This window comes from Podarcis pityusensis (assembly GCF_964106645.2).
Source record: "Podarcis pityusensis genome assembly, chromosome: 12".
NCBI classification, from domain to species: Eukaryota; Metazoa; Chordata; class Lepidosauria; order Squamata; family Lacertidae; genus Podarcis; species Podarcis pityusensis.
In genome coordinates, this window is record NC_138037.1 from 10,468,352 (window position 1) to 10,492,893 (window position 24,542).

Consider the following 24,542-nt stretch of genomic DNA (forward strand, 5'->3'; position numbering starts at 1 on the left):
GAAGTTTGTGTAACAAAGGTGGATTCAAGTGTTCAGTCACCCTAGTGCAACAACTCCACGTCAAAGAAGAAATTGACTTTTTGCAGTTAAGAAAGTGATAGGGAAACGTATTGAAGAGTATGGCATGGGTGGATAATTAACGGAAACGCCTATAAACACACCACAAGCAAATTAGGATGAATGAAGGATGAGCACTCGTTGTCTTATAGCCTCTCCACAAACCAGTCAGAAGGAAGTCTCAATTAAGTCTGGGCACATAGCCTAACCTCCGTCACTAATCCCAGGAAACAAGGAATGGCAAACTTGTTCCCAAGTTACACTGAACGCAGGTACGAGCCCACTCTACAATGTGCCTGAGTGCTTGTGTGAAACAGCGTAACCACATTCAACTGTGTGTGTACACAGATTGTCCTCTTGTACACAGATACCAGCGGGAGGCGTGAACCCTCCTTACATTTCTGTGAAAAGAGTGAGGAATTTCTGCTAAGGCATGTTCAGCAACCTTACAATGCTGCCTCCATCACCAACATTTATTAGATGAAAATGGGGGTGTGCTTACAATTCCCTATAGTCTTATACCACGGAGCACTTCACAAACCCTCTCCAGTTCACTCTTACGCATTGTTGAAGCTCATCTCCACTGCTTGTGCAATGCAATCCTTTGCAGGGTCAGGATGAGCACTGTATACAGTGGTACCTCAGGTTACATACGCTTCAGGTTACATACGCTTCAGGTTACAGACTCCGCTAACCCAGAAATAGTGCTTCAGGTTAAGAACTTTGCTTCAGGATGAGAACAGAAATCGTGCTCCGGTGGCGTGGCAGCAGCAGGAGGCCCCATTAGCTAAAGTGGTGCTTCAGGCTAAGAACAGTTTCAGTTTAAGAACTGACCTCCGGAACGAATTAAGTACGTAACCAGAGGTAACCACTGTATAAAGATAACATGATATGACATGTATCTTTCCCTTTGCCCAAAATCTGGAAGCTGGCCGGACTGGGGATATTTACAGGTAAGTGAGCATGGTAGAAACCATCCACACATTCTCTCACGTTTGTGTAGAAGATCCAGAGTAGTCCCCATTATTAAATCTCATGGCTGAAATTGTTTATGGGTTGCAGGGTTACGGCAGCTAATTAAAAAGGGTGCCACAAGAGTCGAACAATTTTGTTTTCTGTGCAGCTTTTATAATTCCACGGATAACGGCGTATTAACATTCTGTTTGTCCACCTGTTAGAAGAGGCTGATCTGAAGAGTCATAACAGTAAAACAGTGGGCGACAACTTAATGAAAAATTGAGCTCTGCATTTAATTTCCTTTTTAAGTTCTAGCTGGGCATTCAGAGAGATCAAAGAGGCTCTGGCGTTTGCAAATGATCTATGATATCAAGGAAGCATGAGCATACTTTGGCATTTGAGTGAGCGCCCGCTTTCAAATACCAATGTTTAAAGCAGAGTGATGGAAATAAAGTGTCCACATTACATTCCACGATACCAATCTATAATCCATTACAATCTATCGAAGCTCTTGCAATCGCTTGCCAATTTAATTCCACCGGGGATTTTTAAAAAATAAATAAAGTTGGAAATTACCCTGAGCACATCCTGATCAGAAAGACTGTGTGGGTAAGGGATACAAGCATGTACACATTTGCTTCTTAAAATACAGGAAAGTTGTTTTCCTTTGCCGTGCTGTGTTTTATTTGCTTATCCACACCATTACCTAATTATTTCCCCCCTCACATTACCTGGTAGGTTTTCCCACACCGGAATACCCGCAAGCTCCTATTGAATAAAGTCATAATCTGCTCATGCGCTGTCATCTGTGCATGTGCAATTGATGCCTGAAGTGCGCACATGTCAGCTGAAGTGCAGCTTGCATTTTAAAATGGATGGAAGCTGCTTTGAGGGACAGTGTATTTTTCAGGAGGCTGCTCCTCATCAATAAATTTATTGTACAGTGGTACCTCGGGTTACATACGCTTCATGTTACATACGCTTCAGGTTACAGACTCCGCTAACTCAGAAATAGTACCTCAGGTTAAGAACTTTGCTTCAGGATGAGAACAGAAATTGCGCAGCAGCTGCGCAGCAGCAGCAGGAGGCCCCATTAGCTAAAGTGGTGCTTCAGGTTAAGAACAGTTTCAGGTAAAGAACAGACATCCGGAATGAATTACAGAGTTACCACTGTACTAGCCAAAAGCCATGACAAAACCACACAGTTTAAAATACAACTCAGACAGCTGCAAATTAAAACATTGACCACATATTGTGAGATAACAGATAACAAGGTGATCAACACAGCTACACTGCCTGAGTTTCAGTTTTAGCCTCCAAATCTCCTTTACAGTTTTCGGCAATTTTATCCCATTCCTTCTCCCTAATCTTTTTCCCTGCCAGAGCAAAAAGGGCCACTTTGTGTGTCGCTAAGACATTGTTAAGGGATGCGGGTGGCGCTGTGGTCTAAACCACTTGAGCCTCTTGGGCTTGCCGATCAGAAGGTTGGCGGTTCGAATCCCCGTGACAGGGTGAGGTCCCGTTGCTCTGTTCCTGCTCCTGCCAACCTAGCAGTTCAAAAGCATGCCAGAAAGTCCAAGTAGATAAATAGGTACCGCTCCGGCGGGAAGGTAAACGGCGTTTCCGTGCGCTGCTCTGGTTTCAGTGTTCCGTTGCGCCAGAAGCGGCTTAGTCATGCTGGCCACATGACCCGGAAAACTGTCTGTGGACAAACGCCAGCTCCCTCAGCCTGTAAAGTGAGATGAGCACCGCAACCCCAGAGTCGTCTGTGACTGGACTTAACTGTCAGGGGCCCTTTACCTTTACTTTTTAAGGCATTGTTGTCACACAACAGCCACTGAACCCTTTCCAATAGGGAGGACCTGCTCTATTGTACAGAGGTCTAGAAAGTGCCCAGGAGACTTTTGAGCACTGGAGTTGCGTGCTGGCAATAGTCTGTCCACATCAACAGTCTAGCCACAGCATTTTGCATGCATGAATTCATCCTGATACATTTGTGGGGTGTTTACATGTCTTCCCATTAGTCATTTGTCCGCCCCCCACTTTTTAATACATTCCCCCATCACTTTCCAAACTGCAAAAAGTCTGATTCTTTTTAAAGTGGTTGTGCTAGGATGATGTAGCGCTATAATCTGTTTTAATTGAAGGAATCTAATCCCACCACCCCCCACTAATGTTTCAACAAATGAAACTGATTTGTAAAAACGTTACATGGAAAAAATACGAGAGACATTACACAAACTTCTGTAAAACAAGAAAATCTTTAATAAAAAAAATATGAAGGAATATAATGTGCTAGTATGAGCTTGAATCTCTCCTGCAAAATACTGGCAGACTGGAGGTAGCTCACCTTCCAGAAGGTTCTCCAGCTACTAGCTCCCATGGCAACAAATCACCTGTACTCCCCCAACTCTTTAGTTATGCAAAGAGAATCTCAGGGTATCTACTTCAGAAAAGGAACTGGTTTGACACACATATACATACTCTCTCTCTCTCTCTCTCTCTCTCTCTCTCTCTCCTCTTCTCCAGACTCAAATCTTACACAGCAGGGTTGGGAGGCACCCCCAAAGGACATCCAGCCCCAGTCCTATAACACTATAAACTTAATCAATAAATACAATGAAATATCATTATGTGGCATAATGCACCAGGCATTTCTTCCAAGAGAACTGCATTGGATGGATGGGAATCTCTGCAAAAGTTAATAGTGAAGCCTTCTTGCCCAGCAGTCATGTTCTTGCCTCTTTTCCATTTGTTGTGCCTGCTTAATTGTGCCCAAAGCAATTCTCTGGGACATCCATTTTTTGCTTTACTGTAATGGCGAATAAATTGCTCCTTTGCGGCAACCTCACTGCGTAGGAAACTAAAACTGGAAACTTGGGAACCAACATTCGCATTTGTTTTGATGAACTCTCTTTTTTAAGATGTTGTTTTCAAAAATTAGATCATCGCTTGTAATATAAATGTGGCTAATTAGTCTTCTGATCATTAGTACTGTTTTCTCGCCGGGGTAAAACTACTCCAACTTGTAGTTAATCTTCAAATAAATATGCTTTTAATAATCACAGGGCTTTGGCTTAATACATAATAAATGTCATGTGTTGGGCTTCATTTCGCTCTTCGCAGAGGAAAGCTGCTTTTCCTAGCTGAAGGAAAGGAATCGTTCACTGGACACCGTAGGGACACTGCAGTATATGAAAATGAAGACAACCGTTTTGGAGAGAGGCACTATCCTGGGATGTTCAAACTTCAAAGTGGATTGGACACTCAGCAACAGGTAAGAAGCTTTTCTAATGACTTGCTGATTCATCCTTATTTGCTTCCACAAAGCTTCCATAGTGGTTAGACTATGGCCTCATTTGCATGATACATTTAAAGCAGTATCATGCCATGTTAAACAACCATCGTTTCCTACTAAAGAACATACGCTCCAATATTCCTCAGAAAATAGGGGCATTTTAGTCTACACCAGTAAAAAAGGTAAAGGGACCCCTGACCATTAGGTCCAGTCGTGGACGACTCTGGGGTTGTGGCGCTCATCTCGCTTTACAGGCCGAGGGAGCCGGCGTACAACTTCCGGGTCATGTGGCCAGCATGACTAAGCCGCTTCTGGCGAACCAGAGCAGCGCACGGAAATGGCGTTTACCTTCCCGCCAGAGCGGTACCTATTTATCTGCTTGACTTTGATGTGCTTTCGAACTGCTAGGTTGGCAGGAACAGGGACTGAGCAACGGGAACTCACCCGTTGCGGGGATTCGAACCGCCAACCTTCTGATCGGCAAGCCCTAGGCTCTGTGGTTTAGACCACAGCGCGACCCGCATCCCTGTCTACATCAGTAGCATGTCGCTATTTCTGAGGACTGTCATTTGTTAAGGGCATTAGGACACCTTTATTCCCCTTAGAGAACTACCTACACTTCCCAGAGTTCCCAGAGTGAAGAACTAAAAAAGGAGTGGTGTATATTTTATCCAGGCAGGGAGAGAGGGGAAATTCGTGCAAAGAACTGTAAATGAGTTCATTGGGAAGAAGGATTGGTTGTTTAACCACTCTGACAATTGTGGCACCCTGACAAACTCCAGTTCCCAAAAGTCCTTGGGGGAAGCCATGACTCTTTTTAAAGTCTTATGATGGTGCTTTAAATTTGCAGTGCGGATGGGATGTCCCGACTTTATTTTGACTTGTTTGCAGGATGCACAGAACAAGGAGCATTTGCCCTTATTTCCTCTCAGGGTGTCTACAGACTTCCTTGTTTATTACAGCGGTACCTCTGGATGCGAATGGAATCCATTCTGGAGCTCCATTCGCATCCTGAAGAGAACGCAACCCGCGTCTGCACGTGCAGTGAGTCGCCACTTCTGCGCATGTGCGTGATGTCATTTTGAGCGTCTGCGCATGCACGAGCGGCGAAACCTGGAAGTAAGGCGTTCCGTTCCTTCCGGGTCGCCATGGAGCGCAACCCGAAAATGCTCAACCTGAAGCAACTTTAACCCGAGGTATGACTGTATTTGATTATCTCGCACTTTCCAGATTAAGAAAAAAAGGACCCCAGTGGTAAGAAATACCCTCTGTCTGAGATGCTGGAGTAAATTTTGTTGTTGTTTGTATCCCACCCATCTGACTGGGTTTCCAACAAATATAAAAACATAATAAAACATCAGACATTCAAAACCTCCCTATACAGGGCTGCCTTTAGATGCCTTCTAAAAGTTGTATAGTGATTTATCTCCTTGACATCTGATGGGAGGGCGTTCCACAGGGAACTACTGTGATGGCCTGGGATTCAGACTCAGAGGCTAAACCTGAGGAATCCCAGCCTGCACAGGATTCCCCGCCACCAGAACCAGCTGAGCCGGGGCTGGGGCTTGAGACTGAAGGGTCCTCACCTGTGCTGGATCCTCAGGTGCAGGCATCAGCTGAGTCTGCTCTGGCCCCTCAAGTGATGGAGGACCCATTGCCTGCAGGTGCTCCACTCTCAGCCCTGTCAGGAGAAGAGGTGGATGCCTCTGGGTCCGGTAACCCTCCAGCCTCTTCTGAGCTGCAGAGGCTCAGGGCAGAGAGGCGGAGGGAACTAAGTTCCTGCAGGAGGAGTGCTCGCCTCCAGGCCAGGAGAGGCGAGCCACCTGTGGACCGGGGCCGCCCTATGCCTTGGGGCAGATAAAAGCCAGTCAGCCCCAGTCCCAGGTTGTGGGAGCAACGTTGTTGCTAGCCTGTTCCTGCCTGCACCCTGACCTGCTCTTCTGCCAGAGCTCCTGATCCCACCCAACTCCCTGCCTTGGACCCAGCTACAGCCTTGACGGACAACCTTCATACCGCACCATTGACCTCGGACTGCGCTCGGACCTCGCCTCTCGGTTAGCCCCCGGGACCAGCACAACTATTGAACTAGATCAAGGGTACAGCACCTCATGCCCAGTGGCCAAATCAAAGAACTGTATATAGAGTTGGAAGGGACCACGAGGGTCATCTCGTCCAACCCCCTGCAATACAGGAATCTTTTGCCCAGCGTGGCACTCGAACCCACAGGCCTGAGATTAAGAGCCTCACGCAGCTCTCCAGTCTACCCTACCTGGCCCTCTGAACTCTCCCCCAAACACACACCACACTGCACAATGACCCTGCTTTACACCCCACTCTGGCCCCCCCAGCTACTAGCATGTGGCCCTCGGAAGGCTGTGCAGAAAGGAGTGTGGCCCTCGGGCTGAAGAGGATTTGGGGGCCCCTTGACTGGATGGGCAAGTAGTCTGACAAGGCAAGAGGCAGCTTATGTTGTGTTCGGAAATCTGCTGAATAGCCACGTTGAAGAGAACCCCATCAGATGCTCCCGGGGGAATTTGATTGAATCGGGCTCCCTGTGCTCACACCAATCAGCTCTGCGCAGACTAAGTCGAGAGGTTCTCTGGATTGTGGCCAGCAGGAAGATAACCTTGCCGCCAAACAATTAAGTAAACATCAACTGGACATATGGAATTGATTTTGAACAACCGTCAGTATGACATTTATATGCATTAAGGGAGATATTGTCGACGCAGCGCCCTGAAACATAAATCTGCACATAATCATGAACATAACCATACATCTGTATTGTTGTTGCTATTGTTGTTTTGAATGCAGAGCCCGAGATCCAACTGGCAGGTGAACAGGCACCAGCCCAATAAATCATATCTGTTATTGCTATTTGTTTCTATAGTCAGCTTCCTACTTTAATTTAACTCCCAGTTTAGGGACCCGGGGAGGAGCACTTCTACGGTTCTAATGAATATTGCATCCTTTACAAGCTTTAGTCACTTCACCCTTGTGTTACTGCTGCTATTTCCATATTACAAACGGGAAACTGAGGATGAGAGAGTACCCATCCAGCAATGTGTGTGGGGGGGGGGGGGGTGTTTGCCAGGTTGCCAACCTTGATGATAGATTCCCAAGCAACCATGCCTGCTTTCTGCACCCTCCACAGATGAAGGCGTCTGGTGCTGATGCTGCAGATGCGCCATGGCATTTCTCCTGTCTGCGCTCCTCCCAGTGGTCATTCCTCCTCTGGTCGCTGCTATGAACGCGCAGCCTGAATGTCTGCCGACAGGTGCTGCGGTCGTCTGCAAGGGATTCCCACATGGCGGGGCTTTCATGTCCTGTTTGCAGAAATCTTTGTGCCCCACAGAGATGGTCTGCTAACGGTCCTGGTGCCTGAAGACAGCTCCCCGTGGAACACATCCTTGGGGATTCTGCCATCTTCCATTCCGTGGACATGACCAAGGCAGCGTAAATGTCGCTGAGACAGGAGTGCAAATGTGCTGGGAATGTGGACTTGGAGAGCACCTCTTTGTCTGAGACTCCCGTCTTGCCATGTGATGCCCAAAACTTTCCAGATGCTCCTTATACAGTGGTGCCTCGGGTTACGAACTTAATTCGTTCTGGAGGTCCGTTCTTAACCTGAAACCGTTCTTAACCTGAGGTACCACTTTAGCTAATGGGGCCTCCCACTGCCACTGCGCTGCCGGCGCACGATTTCCATTCTCATCCTGGGGCAAAGTTCGCAACCTGAGGTACTACTTCTGGGTTAGCAGAGTTTGTAACCTGAAGTGTTTGTAACCCAAAGCGTTTGTAACCCGAGGTACCACTGTAGTTGTTTATGTGCTTTTTGTAAGCCACTCTGAGAATTTGATGGGTGGGGTTGAAATGGCTATAAGAAAACAAAACCCAGGTCTCTCCAGTATTAATCCACTTCTGAAGTAATAACAATAATAATAATAATTAATAAATTTATACCCTGTCCATCTGGCTGGGTTTCCCCAGCCACTCTGGGCAGCTCCCAACAGAATATTAAAAACCCGATCAAACATTAAAAACTTCCCTAAACAGGGTTGCCCTCAGATGTCTTCTAAAAGTCAGATAGTTGTTTACGTACAGTATTTCCTTAACAGTTGGTGGGAGGGCGTTCCACAGGGTAGGTGCCACTCCTGAGAAGGCCTTCTGCCTGGTTCTGTGTAACCTCACTTCTCACAGTGACAGAACTGCCAGAAGGCCCTCGGACCTGGACCTCAGTGTCCAGGCTGAACGATGGGGGGGGGGGGGGTGGAGACGCTCCTTCAGGAACTATTCTGCTGATTTGGGGTTCGCTGAAGTAGCAGGATGCATCTTTTGAATGCAGTGGAGATATCCAAATCCATCCTGGTCTCACTACCTGTTGTGCATGACTAATTGTACATGGCAAGAGCTTGACTGAGGCAAGTGGCTCAACTCTGAGCCACATAGCAGCTTAAAGCTTAAAAAAAGAAAAGCTAGATATAATATTGCAACATTTTTGCACCCCTTCAGATCACATCCCAGGAGCTGGGTGTTAAGAAGGAGAGCTTTGATGTTTCAAAGCTCTGTTTTGTCAGTTCTGATATCAATTAACTTGTACCTGACCTTTTGCAAAATTCATCACGCTTATCATTAACAAACTTGCAGAGTGAGCAACATGAAAGCAAGCGAGGGCCATTTTCGTACCAGCAGCGCCTCGTACGAATTAGCACGTAACCTGCATGTCGATTGTCACGTATGGTGACTGCGCATGTATGCAGTTTGCTGTGCTTACATTGCTCTGTAATCCACTTGAACATGTAGCGAGATCGCAGGCATTATCTTCACTTCATGCTGTGTCCCCCTTCCCGCAAAAAGGGGTGTTCGAGTGTCTCACAACAATGAGAACAACAAAACATCACAGTTGTGCTAACTGATGGCAAGTGATGGCAATGTGTATGAATAAGCTGTCACAATAAGTGCTGGGAAATTGCCAAAAGAAGGGAGAAAATGCTGGTGTTTTTCTTTGTTGTCGTTCTTTGAATAATCAGGGGTCAGCTATATAGGCAGACTACGCATGTGCCTAGGTAAAGGTAATGGTAAAGGACCCCTGACAGTTAAGTCCAGCCTTGGGTTGCGGCGCTCATCTCGCTTTACTGGCTGAGGGAGCTGACGTTTGTCCACAGACAGTTTTTCCAGGTCATGTGGCCAGCACGACTAAGCCGCTTCTGGCAAAATCAGAGCAGCGCACGGAAACACCATTTACCTTCCTGCTGCAGCGATACCTATTTATCTACTTGCACTTTGACCTTTGATGTGCTTTCGAACTGCTAGGTTGGCAGGAGCAGGGACCGAGCAACGGGAGCTCACCCCGTCATGGGGATTCAAACTGCCAACCTTCCGATTGGCAAGCCCTAGGTTCAGTGGTTTAGACCACAGTGCCACCCACATCCCACGCATGTGCCTAGGGCACCAGCAAAACACACACAGTGATAAAAAAAAGAATTTGATATTTTTTTAAAAAGCAAAGAAGGGAGTATCCTACTACTAGATTTTTAAAAATGCGAGAAAATCAGATTCTGGCCTGTGTTGCAACAAATCTACTTGTTATTAATGATATATTCTTCTGAGTTATATGTACTTGATTCGTTTTCCTTTCAAATATAGATATATAGTGTATGCTGTGCAATTGGTTTTTAAAACTTCAGATAACCAAGGTAAGAGGCAGGATGAAAAGTAACCAGGAAAACTTTACTTTACAGTTTAGTATTGGTTTTATTTTGAATTACATATTGGGGGGGGGGGGCACATAATCTTTCCCATGTTAAGGGCCCCTGAAGGTTTTAATCGGGGTATGTGTGTATGTGTGCATTGTTTTGTTCGTTATTATGTTATGTTATTATGTTGTGGTTTTATACTGCAAACAGCCCTGTGATCCTTGGGTGAAGGGCAGTGTAGAAATTTAATTCATCATCATCATCATCATCATCATCATCTTCATCTGGCCCTGCTCATTCTTCCCTTTGTAAAGAGAGATTATGTAAGATGGTGGCACACCAGTTCAGCCGGCCGCAATTTCCACGAGTGTGACAACACTTATTCCAGGCCCTGCAAGGACGGGAATTGCTGCCAGCTGAATCCATGTGCCACCAGTTCACACAATTTATTTCACCATGTGAGTGTGAAATAGGGACGGACAGACTGCTCATGAAACAGAGGAGAAATCAGCATGCACCAGTTTCCGATGTTTGCAATACTACAGCAAGATTTCTTGAGCTGCACACAAACATTCATCTTCAGGCTTTTGACAGCTTGGGTCAGTGGCGAACTTTGGGCTCTCAAATTTCAGAAGCGCCCTGTGCAATTCTAAAATTTGACACACACACACACAGGCACCTCTCACTCTGTTCTACAGCATTGTTTTGGCATCCCCTGCAGCATGGCTCCCAGAGCCACCGGCCACACCATCCTAAAACCACCTCTGCTTGGGGGAACCTACAAATTGGTGTGTAGTTACGCAACCCCAACAATAATACATAGCTGATGGCAGAAATACAAGGATGAACCCCCAAGCGTCTTATTCTTTAAAGGTGGGGAGGGGACAGTCACATTAAAACAGAGATTGAGATGGATGACCACCTGTGCTGAGCTTAAATTGCAAGCTGCTTGGGGCAGAGACTCTTGTCCATTTTAAAACACTGCATACACTGTGGGTGCCATATAAATGCTTGCCTTGCACAGTGTGATGGTTGTGATGGAATGGAGCACCGGGGGCGTAGAGAGACTTTGTGGCTGTTTGGGTGTCTGAAAACAAGGAAGGTGGTCAGTGGGTGAATTTTACAGAGTGAAAATACAGCCAGATCTTTAGCCACAGGTCTTTAGCAAGTATAGATTTGTGGTAGTTTTCTGCGAAAGTCTAGGAGACTGGAACTGGTGGGTGGATGGGGGGGTGCTTTTGCAGGGGACAAACACTGTGTGAGGGTGCTATCAGCCAGTGTGAAACAGGCTACTCCCAGAATATTTGTGAGATAAGATAATTGTGCAGTTGTAGGTGACGGTATCAGAATCCCAACATTTGCTCTAATTAATGTTATTGCGCCGTGCTCTCTAACTGCAATAAACTTGTCACTCGAAAGATTACAAGCATGCAGTGTTTAATGATATTAATACTAAAATGCGATGCCCAGTTTATTGGGCCGGCATGAAAGAGCAATCAATGAATTTCGTGATAACTATGGATGTGTGAACTGGTCTGTAATTAAGATTTGATTAATCTCTAAAACTCAGTTTAACTTAGATTAGACCTGCATCGATTTGTATTTCTTCACAATTACAGTCTTGGTATAGCAAACTTCCCAGGTCATTATAGAGCTGATTATCACCCTGGAAAGGAATGGTGGTGGGGGAGGGGGGGTTAAATGGATTGAAAGAGAGTGCCGCTACACCTTTCAAAGTATGCAATTGCATATGAAGGATAGAGTAACTACAGGAAAATATAGACTTCATCTAAAAAACCAGTTCACAGCAAATTCCTTTACTGCTGTGTCAACCTGACTTGGCGAATGAAATAACAGCCATGCATAGCAGCAGCGAGGTAGTGGCTAATTTTGTAGTGCAGGATCTCATTACGATGGCGTTTTAAAGCGTAGGACCATGCCTGGAAAGAGGGGAGGAAAGGTCAGTGCGGATAAGCCGCCAGATTCAAATGTTCTAGATTAATCCAGAATAAAGACTCACCAGAACACATCAAATCCAGAATTGCAAGCATCAATTTATTTTTTAATTCACCCCCGCAAATGCTGCCCCTTCCTGTTTGTTCCAAAACGATGTAGAAAGGAGGGAGAAGAAAGAACCCAAAAGAAATAAGGTGGAAATTAGCCCAAAAGGAGGGACTCGGATAGGATAGAAGGATGTGGAAGCTGGGTGTTGCCCATCTGTGGTCCAGATCAAGGGTGGAGGACCTCAGGCCCTCACAGCCACTTTATCTGGCCCCAAGGACTCCCCTAAGCCACACCCCTCACCGCCCTTTGCTTCACACCACAGGTGAGTTGACTGGTTAGAAGGTGTCCTCGAACTACAATAACGCCTCTTGTTTGCTGGATGGAGAATAGAGAGGGGTGTGTGAATGTGCATAAAAGGTAAAGGGACCCCTGACCATTGGGTCCAGTCGTGGCCGATTCTAGGGTTGCGGCGCTCATCTCGCTTTATTGGCCGCGGGAGCCAGTGTACAGCTTCCAGGTCATGTGGCCAGCATGACTAAGCCGCTTCTGGCGAACCAGAGCAGCGTACGGAAACGCCGTTTACCTTCCCGCCAGAGCAGTACCTATTTATCTACTTGCACTTTGACGTGCTTTCGAATTACTAGGTGGGCAGGAGCAGGGACCGAGCAACGGGAGCTCACCCCGTCACGGGGATTCGAACCGCTGACCTTCTGATCGGCAAGTCCTAGGCTCTGTGGTTTAACCCACAGCGCCACTCACGTCCCCGTGAATGTGCATAGAAGCTTGTTTAGTCTTACAAGGGTCAATTTTACATTTGGTCTGGATGACATGGTGTTAGATGGAGTAGTGGTCCACTGTAGAATAAGACAGATCTCTCTCTCTCTCTCTCTCTCTCTCTCTCTGTGTGTGTGTGTGTGTGTGTGTGTTTATCCAGTCTAGACAGGGAAACAGGGGAAAAGCCAGGCGTGCCAGAGTTTTTCAATACGTTTTACGACAAGATCGCAGTGCCAAATGGAAGAGCCAAATGGCCATCACTGTGGTGTTGCTTTTTGTATCCAGGGAGCTGCAGGAGACTTTAAATAACAGACGGGAGTCCCTTGCTTTCTCAATGGTCAGCCCTTCCAAGGCTCCTATTGCAAACTGCAGTATTTTGCACTGTTTACACTCCCTCGCTGGAGGAAGATGAAAGCCCATCAAAGGACCAGGAATACAGCAGTTTGACAGGAGATGTAATGCTACACAAATGATTCCATGTGGGCTGCAGAAGGTTCTCACAAGTCAGAGTCCGTTATAAAACAGCACTGTGGAAAGGGAGTTGATTTAAAAGAAAATTTAAAAAAGCCCTGTAGCTCCCAGTCGGTTGTAAACATATCCCCTTGATTAACCTTCTGCCTATTTATTCATCAATTACATTTGAATAAATGTGCTTATTACCAAAAGGCTTATAAAGTGAATACTCAGAAGAAAAGGCCGCTATTAAATATTTTCTTCCTCATCCTACGCGCTAATCACAAACTCATCCTCTAAGAGCCTATCCTTTTGAAGACAAAATGGCATAATCCACTCACAGAACCTGCCCTCCTGTGGCACAGTGGGTCAGTGCGTCTGGCTGTTAACCAGAAGGTTGGTGGTTCGAGCCCACCCAGAGATGGCTGCGGCAGGATTCCTGCATCGCAGAGGGTTGAACTAGATGACCCTCGACGTCCCTTCCAACTCCAGTGTGGTGTAGTGGTTAAGAGTGGTGGACTCGTAATCTGGTGAACCGGGTTCGCTTCCCCGCTTCTCCACATGCAGCTGCTGGGTGAGCTTGGGCTAGTCACACTTCTCTGAAGTCTCCCAGTCTCACTCACCTCACAGAGTGCTTGTTGTGGGGGAGGAAGGGAAAGGAGAACATTATGAGACTCCTTAGGGTAGTGATAAAGCGGGATATCAAATCCAAACTTTTCTTCTTCCAGAAGTCTATGACTCTAAGGGAGGTAACAACAGGCTTGGAGGAACTGCAGAGGTAGAGCAAAACTGCAAATGAAACCACCCTTATCCATGTCGCCTTAGATTATCCCTCCTCCGCAGACACAAGCTGTGTCCACACATTATACCTTTAAAGGACATTTGACACACATTCTAAGAATTGTGGGCACTGTGGTTTTTTTAAGTGTCGCTGGGAATTGTAACTGTGTGTTGCAACTACAGTGCCCAGAATTCTTTGAGGGGAAGAACGGGCTTCAAATGTACAGGTGACTCCCCACTTATGTGGGGGCTATGCCCCAGGCCCCCACGTGTGTAAGTGAAATGCGCATTTAGTGGGGAGTCTCGTCAGAGCAGGGGACCAGGGTGATTGCCTCTTATTTTATAACAAAAAAGTTCAAAGCTCTTCGGAACCCTACACAACAAAAAGCAGCCCATACTGTACCTTTGCCTCCAGATCGCCAGAAAGGGCAGGGAACAGCGTGTCGTGCAATACGGCTTTTCGTCCAACAGCTGTTGAGCAGAGTAGCACCGTGGCGGCTCTCTTGTACCATTTTGGAACCCATAATTTTTTTTAAAAGCCTTAAAAATCTCTTCAGGCTCTGGGGTGGGAAGGGGAAGGGCTGCGGCTCAGTGAGAGAGCATCTGCTTTGCATGAAGAAAACCATAATAATAATAATAATAATAATAATAATAATAATAATAATAATAATAATGCAGCCCTCTCAAGGTGGCTTTCAGCATACAAAAACTGAGCTGACCTCTGCCCCCTCTCCTAGGACCCTCATATCTTACTTCTTGGGCATCCAGGTTAGGATGTGAAGACCCGAAAAGGGAACAATGAACTTTCCCATGTTGTTGTTGTTGTTGTTAATTAATTTTCTATCACACTTTTCCTCCCAAAGGAAGGAAAACAACGAACGGGTGGCAAACAACGAAGCAACAACATATGCGATCGAAACATATTTAAAACGTTAAGGACATCTGAAAACATTTGTTTTTAAATCCTTAAGCACATTTTAAGTATACTTGCTGTGACAGACCAGAATCTCTCTCTCTCTCTGAAGTCTGCAAGCTACCTGGCCTAGTTAGAATTCAGATGCGACTTTACCTCAATATTGGTTTCCTTCCAAGCTGTATTGCAAGCTCGAATTATTAGAATATAAAATGCCACCTCTATTAGGCCACCTTTTTTTGAAATGAAACCATAAATGTCTTTATGTGTTAACAGATTTTACAAGGATCCAAAGGATACAGCCTGTTCATTTTGACATCTCTGTAAAAAAATAGGAAAAATAAATGCTGCCTAGGTTTGAAAAAAGAGAGGAAATAATGAATAGCGCCTCCAGGGAATTCATGCATGGTATTCCCTTTGTGGAGATGTGTTGAAAAATATATATTATGCATTCCCAAAAAGCTGTTTTTTTGCACCTGCTTCTATGGTACTGTGAGAGGCCCACCTGGGTCTACGGGGGTCCGTTGGAAGGACAGTTTTGTATCTGGTGAATATTTATGTAGACATTTGGAGAATACACAATGGTTGGTTCTCTTTGTGTGTGTCCCCATAGTTCTTTTCCTAGGCTGAGGCCTAAGACAGACCAGGCCTGCTTAGGACTCTACCCATCAGCCTGGCATAGTTCCTCAGGTGGTGGCCCCCAGTCAGGGCCTGATGTTGTAGCTTGTCCTGGGTGCCTGGGCTTGGAAGCCTTTGTCTTGATTCCCCACAATGCCCACAATGCAACACCATCCTGGTGCATTGTGGGGGATTTAAATGGTTTCCACCACCACCACACCTCCACAGTGTGGTTATGGAAAGTGCCATTTTAATTACTCAGAATCTCCCGATATACAGTGGTGCCCCGCAAGACGAATGCCTCGCAAGACGGAAAACCCGCTAGACGAAAGGGTTTTCCGTTTTCAATGTGCTTCGCAGGACGAATTTCCCTATGGGCTTGCTTCGCAAGACGAAAATGTCTTGCGAGTCTTGAGATTTTTTTTCCGCCCCCCCCCCTTTTCTAAGCCGCTAAGCCTTTAATAGCCTTTTAGCAGCTAATCTGCTAAGCAGCTAAGCCTTTAATAGCCGCTAAACCGCTAATAGTGCTAATCCGCTAAACCGCTAATAGGGTTGCTTCGCAAGACGAAAAAACCGCTAGACGAAGATACTCGCGGAACGGATTAATTTTGTCTTGCGAGGCACCACTGTACTATCAAGCCACATGAACAACATACAGTCATACCTCGGGTTACAGCCACTTCAGGTTGCGGAAGTACCGGAACGGGTTACTTCCAGGTTTCGGCAGTTGCACATGCACAGAAGTGCTAAATTGTGCTTTGCGCATGTGCAGAAGCACCGAATCGCAACCCGCATGAGCGCAGACGCACCGACGCGGGTTGTGAATGATGCAGGTTGTGAACGTGCATCCCACATGGATCACATTCGCAACCCGAGCGTCCACTGTACATTCAAAGTGTTCTTATACCACTTCAACACTCTTCCCAAAGAATCCTGGGAATTGTCGTTTGTTAAGAATGCTGAGAGCGCAATTCCCAGAATGGTTGAACCATGAATCTCCTCCCCAGGGATTGTAATTCTGAGAGGAGGGTCTCCTAAAAAAACTCTCAGCTCCCTTAGCAAACTCGATCTCCCAGGACTCTTGGGGGGTGGAAAGGCATGACTATTGAAGTGGTATGAATGCATTGTGTCCATGTGGCCTGATGTCAGGGGCATTCTGGGAAATTAAAATGTGACCTGGGCCTGTCGAGGACTTGCAGCCCCCTCAGACCCGGAGACAGCCCTGTCTCTCCCATAAGGACATGAGACGAGCCTGCAGGGTCAGGTCAATGGTCCAAGGAGTCCAGTACCCTGTTCTCTCAGTGGCTATCGATATCCGTCTCCTCCACAAATTTGTCTACCCCTCTTTTAAAGCCATTCAAGTCAGTGGCCGTCCCTGACTCCTGTGGCAGTGAGTTCCAAAGTTTAACGTGAAGAACTGCTGTCTTTTTATCTGCCCTGTATGGTTTGACCAGGCCATGGACGGCAGCTTTCCAGGGCTTGGGTTTTGAAGAGCCGTCATTTCCCCCCCGCCTCCCCACTCCAAGAAGGCGGACCAGTTCCCTCGGCCTGTGCCTCGCCTTTGTGCTGCTCCATTGTCTCTCCTAAGCAACCCAGTCAGCCTCCGGCCCAGGGCTTTGCCAGGCCCTATTCATAAGAAAATATTTTCACACAATGGGGCCACGTTGGCTCAGGGAACATGTCATGGGTGTTGATCCGTGAAGAAAACAGGCCTTTTTTTTTTTTTTGGTCTGTGGTATATAAGGAAGAACTTTTTTTTCCAACAGCAGGAACCAAATTGTGTCATGCTTCACAGGATGATTTCAGGGATAAGGCAGGCAGGGAAAATCAACCAACTAGTATTATTATCATGTGTCTTTAAGGTGTGTGCAGGAGGAGGAAAGGGAAGATGGCAAAGGATAAGATTCCCCTTCCATTTTCTTTTTAACCAATTAACTATCTTGTTCATAATCGATCAGCACCCTGAGGTGCTGACATCGCATCAAGACTGCATGATGGGAAACAGCCCTCAACGGCAGCCAGGGCACTGATATGATTTTTGTTTTAACCTTAGGGGGCATTTGCACAAGGTCGGGGTGGGGGAAACTTATGACCCTCCAGCTGTTGTTAGACTCCAATCAGCCCCACAGCCAGGTCAGGGGTGATGGGAGTTGTAGTCCTGCAACGTTTTGGAAAGTTACAGGTTCCTCATCCGAGGCAGTTCTTTTCCAGGAGGAGGGGAGAAGAAGCTGCCTTTCCTTTTTGCTCCATTTCCTGAAGTTGTGCTTTTTTGAGTGCCCAGCCTTTGTTCCCACAAAAATCAGCATATGAAAGGAATAACCACTCCTGCTATGCAAAGCAACAGGCTGGGCTCCTTACTGATAACAGGTAGATTTAGTGGCTACTGGGAGGGACCTATTTGTGAGAATCAGGGGGGGGGAGGGGGAGGATGATCGGAAGGCCAGTAGTGACTCAAGCTTGCAGACTTGAGCACACTTTACTCAGCAGTGTAAACTGCGCAACAGAAGAGGCTTAAGGCTGTAGACACATACTAAACTACGCATTTATTATACATAAATCAGGACAAAGAAAACATGGCATCTCTCCTTGCCGTCTTCTCGTAGAGAGACTACAAACAAAAGCAATACAGAGCGGAAGTTCCGCTCACGCCAGCAATCTGTGCTGGAATGTAAACAGACATGTGACACGCAACAATCCCATGTCTGCAGCAAAGGGTGGAATGGAATTCCCAACACTATTATCCTGCAGGAAGTTGGAACCTTCCATTAGTTGCAGCGAATCAAACTGATTAGAAGGGGCTCCATTTGCTGATATGAGTCGTAGACCAAAATTCCCGTGTAGCTTGACACAGGTCTTGCCAGGTACACAACACACACACACACACACACACACACACACACTGTAGCCTTATAAGGCTTTGCCCTCGGGTGGGAAAAATATTGCGCCTGGGAAAGGGAAGTGGGAGTCAACAGACACTCAAGGAATAGTGTCGGAGAAAAGGCTTTTATTTCTACCATCCATGAACTGGTAGAAGGAGCAAGTGTGATAAGTCACAAAAAGCACGCACGAGTTCACAATCATGTGCACAAGCATATATACCCCTTTCCAGTTCCCTCCCCCTTTCTCCTCCCTCAGAAGTTCCTCTGAGCATGAACAGAAAGCTGTCTTGGGACTATTGGACTCTTCCCAGGAAAGGGGGAATGAGAAGCCGAGGGGGTGGGTCGAGGAGCCCTGGTGGTTCAGCATGTCCAAGATGTTGCAACCGAATGAGATAAGATTCGTTTCTCAGGCCTGCTATGAACAGAGCCTATTCATTAGCCTTTAAAAGTAACATTTTGCCTTTGGAACAGCATCTTGTGATAGAGCAGAGGAGAGCAGAGAAAAGCTGTTTTGGATTTTTAGAAGACAAAAGGAATTCTGGACAGTTTTGAGGCCTGGGGTGATTATTGAAGCCTGGGGTGATTTCAGACAGGATTTGGGTATCCTGTCCCTTCAACACCCTGCCCAGTTTATTACAGTGGCAATACTACTCCTGGAGGTGATGTCAGTGTTTCTGCTGTGAAAAAATGATATCAGAGCTGAGCTCCAGCCCACTCTATCACAGGTGTCAGGGACTGGTTGGACGCAGCGGAGTGGTTGGAGGAACCACCAATCAATGGAGGCTCAAAGCTTGAGGAGGGGTGGTGGAACAACAATGAGGGGGGCAGAGGAAGAAAACTGGGGATAGGAGGTGTTGGAAGCTGAAGAAGGGGTGCCAGGGCTTAGTGAGCGAGGAGAGTCTATGGCAGAGAGAAGTCCAGAATCAGAGGCAGAAGCTGAGGCGGAGGAGGAGGGAGGCCAAGAGGCAGAGATGAGTTAAACTGATGAGGAGTCACAGGTTTCTCCCTCTCCTGCTGAGACAAGTCCAACAGTGGAACCGTCTCCCTTGGGAGGTTGTGGACTCTCCTTCCTTGGAGGTTTTTCAGCAGAGGTCGGATGGTCATCTGTCAGGGATGCTTTAGCCGAGATTCCTGCCTTGGGTCATGCCTTCCAAAACTACAATTCTAAGATTGGAACAATTAGAAAGGGAAAGAAACTGAAATTGTCAGGTTCGTGCATCCCAGGCAGAAGGCAGGGTTGCCAACTAGCCTTGAAAACCCTGTTCCTGTGCTTTTAGGCACCGGCTGTTGCACAGAAACAGGAAGAACTTGCACACCACAGAGATAAATATCACTTAAAGGCACAGCTGCAGGGGCCAGTTGGAGAGCTGGCAACCCTGTACAAATTGCTGTATGGCTTCCTAGGCTATTGCAAAGCCTGCGCACTTGCTTGGGGGGCCCGACTATAGTTCACTGTCTGGAAATAAATACGGAGTGTAGTTTCTGTAGTGCTAGAGGGGCTCAGCAACCACCTTCCCCACAGAAAGTTGTGAATGGGAGAGACGTGGCATCCAGCTCCCTCCCTCCTTCCCTCCCCTCTCTCTGCAGGCGGTTTTCTGAAATGTATACTGTCCTTTTAACCGAATCCTTAATATTTAATATCATGCTAGGATGAAGTCTGATTTTTACGGTGAAAAATGTCAATTTCCACAGCTGATTGAACTTGTTTAAATGGCAAGCTGTTTAGTTGTATTGAAAACCATATAAACAGATCAGCCTACTTACTAACAATTTTTAAAAGAGAGAGATCTTTTATGCTTAAACGTTTTTCTTCTTTATATATATATATTTAAAGAATAACCCTGAAGATCAGCTTGGATGGCAATGTTCTTTTTATGTTCCTCCCCAATGGCAGATTTATTGGAATCCATAAAACAAGCCTCTGGATCTAGCAGCGAAAAAGAATTTAAAAGTCAGCTGAGCCGAGCCCCTACAATTTCCCCATAATTAACTATCAACTACTCATTGTCTGTTCTGTTAGGTGCCTTTTGCATGCTGCATTTTAATATAATGAATATAATGGTGATATCAGGAGCTCAGGAGTATCTTGTAAACATACAAATGAATCTTGAGGCTTAGCTGGATTAAATTGTTTTAGTATATGTGAATATACCCACCCAGCCACCCACCCAACCAACCAACCAACCAACCAACCAACCGAGAACCACATAAATTCACATATGGCTTTCTGTGTCTCCATCCCCTCCTCACTTTAACACTTCCCTCCATCCATGATGCTGAAACAAAGCACATTTTACTCATACACAGTCCACGCAATGAGAGAGAATTGACCAACCCCTTCAACAATGCCTGCTTCTTTATTGAACCCATTTTCACAGAGTACAACCCTGCCTATCCCTAGCGTGTCCTGATTGTGTTTTTGACAAATCCCTGGAAGAAGTTGGGGTGTTCGTAAGCATTCCATGACACCTCAGCACCTGAGACAATGGCCATTCTAGCCAAGTGAAGTCAGCCATTTTACAATTAAGTAACTATGGAAGTTTCAAAGACTTCAGCTTTTGTTCACATCAGGGTCTGGGAATCTCCTCCACCACCTTTTGTTGAATTTGTCTGATTTCAGAGGTAAATCGGCAACAAAGCAAAAAACCCAGAACACCCACTATCTGCATGTTCTGTGTTTTAATTTGATACCTCCTTCATCTCTCTCTGATCATAGGAAGACCTGGAATAAATTATACACTCCAAAGCTGACTTTGACACAAAGCCCAGATGCATGTATTAGGGAATCAGCGTTGTCAAACTCTTTTCTAAGTTTGGAATCAATAAAGTATTCATGGACAATGAGCAATAAATAAATAAATTGCAACCTATCCCCCCCCCCAGCCTACAGCTTACAGATAGTTGGATTCCATTTTAAAAGAAACACATAAACACCTGTGCTTTAAAATAAAAATAAACGCATCATGATTTTAACCAGATGATGCAGAATAGACACGAAGCACATAGTATATTAAGGACACGCGTGGCGCTGTGGTCTAAACCACTGAGATTAGGGCTTGCTGATCAGAAGGTCGGCGGTTTGAATCCCTGCGATAGGGTGAGCTCCCGTTGCTCGGTCCCTGCTCCTGCCAACCTAGCAGTTTGAAAGCACATCAAAGTGCAAGTAGATAAATAGGTACCACTCCAGCGGGAAGGGAAACGGCGTTTCCGTGCGCTGCTCTGGTTCGCCAGAAGCGGCTTAGTCATGCTGGCCACATGACCCGGAAGCTGTACACCGGCTCCCTCAGCCAATAAAGCGAGATGAGCGCCGCAACCCCAGAGTCGTCTGCGACTGGACCTAATGGTCACATAGTATGTTGATCTTGTCTCACTTGTTGGGGAAGGTGCCTTACAGCAAGTCAGGCCAGTATAGCCTACTCTGACTTGCAAGAACCTCTTAAGGTCTTCGGCAGAAACCTTCCTTGTCCATCTGAGTTCCTTGTTTAGCTGAAGATGCTGAAGATTGAACCTGGAGACTTTTGCATGCAAGCCACATGCTCTAGTCCCTCCCCTAAGTATACTGCTATTATATATTCTTTCTGTAGCATCGTCTGTGCAAATGGGGATTTATGGTGCAATGTCCCCAAAGCACCGGCCTGCACCCCAAGGAGCTTACAATGTACGTTTTGGACGTGGGTGGGGTGGGAGCAGGAAGAGGAGAAACAGTGGCTGGAAGGGAGAGAGGGGCAAAGATAATAAGGATGAGGGAGGTCTGTATCACTCTCCCTAGCAAAGTAGGAAGAGCTGAACCACTGATAATCAATGAAAATCCTTACCACTTCACACACTGTTGGAAGAAGAAAGAGTACAGAGGGTTGATAGACTCTCAAAACCTTCTCCTGTTGCATATATTCCTGACCCAACCCTGGCATGTCCATGCCAGTATTTACATTGATTCCTCCTCACACACAGGCTGCTACTGTCTGCCTTGTGTTTTATTTGCTATCGCAGGGAGTTGCTAAATGCGCAGTAATGACGCCCGCAGACCCAATTTCCACAAAGTTCTCACTTGTGCTAAGTTAAAAAGAGCTGTCCTTTGTTCTGGAGGCTCACAGGTGTTTCTGGAATTTAGCAGGGGGAAAGAGCTTGTGCAATGCTGCAAACATATTCATAGCTGTCAGCTGCTGGGGGGCGGGGACACACCTGCCCATCAAAAGCACAGCAGCTATAAGATATAAACTCAAGAAAATATAAATTCAAGAAAAGGGTTTGAAGGATTTGCCACGTATTCTTCTATCTTTGTATACCTGCACTTCAAAATCAGTTTAGGGCAAGCACTGAAGATTTGGGTGCACCATGTAGGTTTACCAGGCCTGCAGTTATGTCCTCCAAGGTTTCTAGTCCACAATATTTGTGACACAGTTATCGTCTGAAAATGCATGTGGACCAGCTTTCTTCCATCTTACAAAAGCTCCCTTGCCTGATCTGAGGTGATTCTTACTCATCACAAGTAGCAGCAGCAATGAACGGCATTTTGCAAAGGATAGCCCATGGTTCCCTTTAGTAGGTAAAGGTAAAGGGACCCGTGACCATTAGGTCCAGTCATGACCAACTCTGGGGTTGCGACGCTCATCTCGCTTTATTGGCCGAGGGAGCCGACGTACAGCTTCCTGGTCATGTGGTCAGCATGACTAAGCCGCTTCTGGCGAACCAGAGCAGCGCACGGAAATGCTGTTTACCTTCCCGCCGGAGCGGTACCTATTTATCTACTTGCACTTTGATGTGCTTTCGAACTGCTAGGTTGGCAAGAGCTGGGACCGGGGAACGGGAGCTCACCCCGTTGTGGGGATTCGAACCGCTGACCTTCTGATCGGCAAGTCCTAGGCTCTGTGATTTAACCCACACCACCACCCGTGTCCCTTTCCCTTTAGTAAGGTAAGACTAAAAATGAAGTAATCTGGTCACAGATCTCTCCTGTCTTGTTTCATTTTGTCCTTGTAGTTTGGCATCTGCAGCGGCTTGTTTATAATGGACATTTTAAAGCCAAACTTAAATATTCTTCAAGGCGACTTCTCGTTTAGTTCCATTACACAAGCATGCGAGGAAACTGACCCAAAAGGGGAAAAGCAATTTTATGCTTAGAACACTCTTCTGACCAAATACGGCATTTTTTAATTAAATCACCCCATGCAAAGTGACTGCCTGTCTCTTGTTTTGAGACTAATTGATATCAAAGCTATCCTTACAAATCAATATTTTTTTCTGCCAAAAGAAAAGGGGAGGGGAGAGAATGAAAACATCCCATTGCATCAGCCGAATTCTATAAATAATTGTATTGGGCCTGATTTTTTAATTTTTATTCTACTGGGTGAGGAAGGAGGGAAGCAAGGTCTTGCTTCACCAGAGCAGAATATACAATTGAAACATGTGGGGACACTCATCAGCTTTTTAGCTGTGTTACATAATAAGTTTTCTCCAAGAGTAACATGGCACAGTCACTGTTTACATTTACATCCATTCAATGGGCATAATCAAGAGCTCTACGCCACAATAGTGTGAAGTGTCGGGAAATTCTTTTACGGCAGGAGAAAAAGGGGAAATAAATTGGAAAATTTTTTAAAAAGATCCAAAATGTTCCCACAATCTGTGCAGATGACTAAAAAGCTGAGATAATTGACATGCAAAGGTTGTATGCGGGACCAGCAAGAATGACCCTGTTTCTCTCTGGTTTTTTAGTTATTTGCACAGGGCTAAACAGAAGACTGTTTACCCATAGTCTGGTGCCCACTGCAAGGCAGGGAGGCCAACACTAGGTGGCGCAAGAGCTAATGACGGACACAGCCAGCGAGTTTGAGTTTTGCCCCCACCTTCTTCCCAGCTTCTTCATAGTACAGTGCCTACTTTACTCCAACCACTGCGGTTGCTTAAGACGACCGTTTCCCTCTCACTTCCTGCCATTCCTGCTTTACTCAAACTTCTGCCATTGTTTTAAACCACCACTGCTCCCCCCACAGGAGTCCCCCTCCTCTCACTACCATGCCACAACCACAACTGTTGTGCAACCAGCCTTTTACTCTTGCTCCTTTACCCCTCCCTGACTTTATGGATTGTGATGTAGCACCACAGATTCTCTC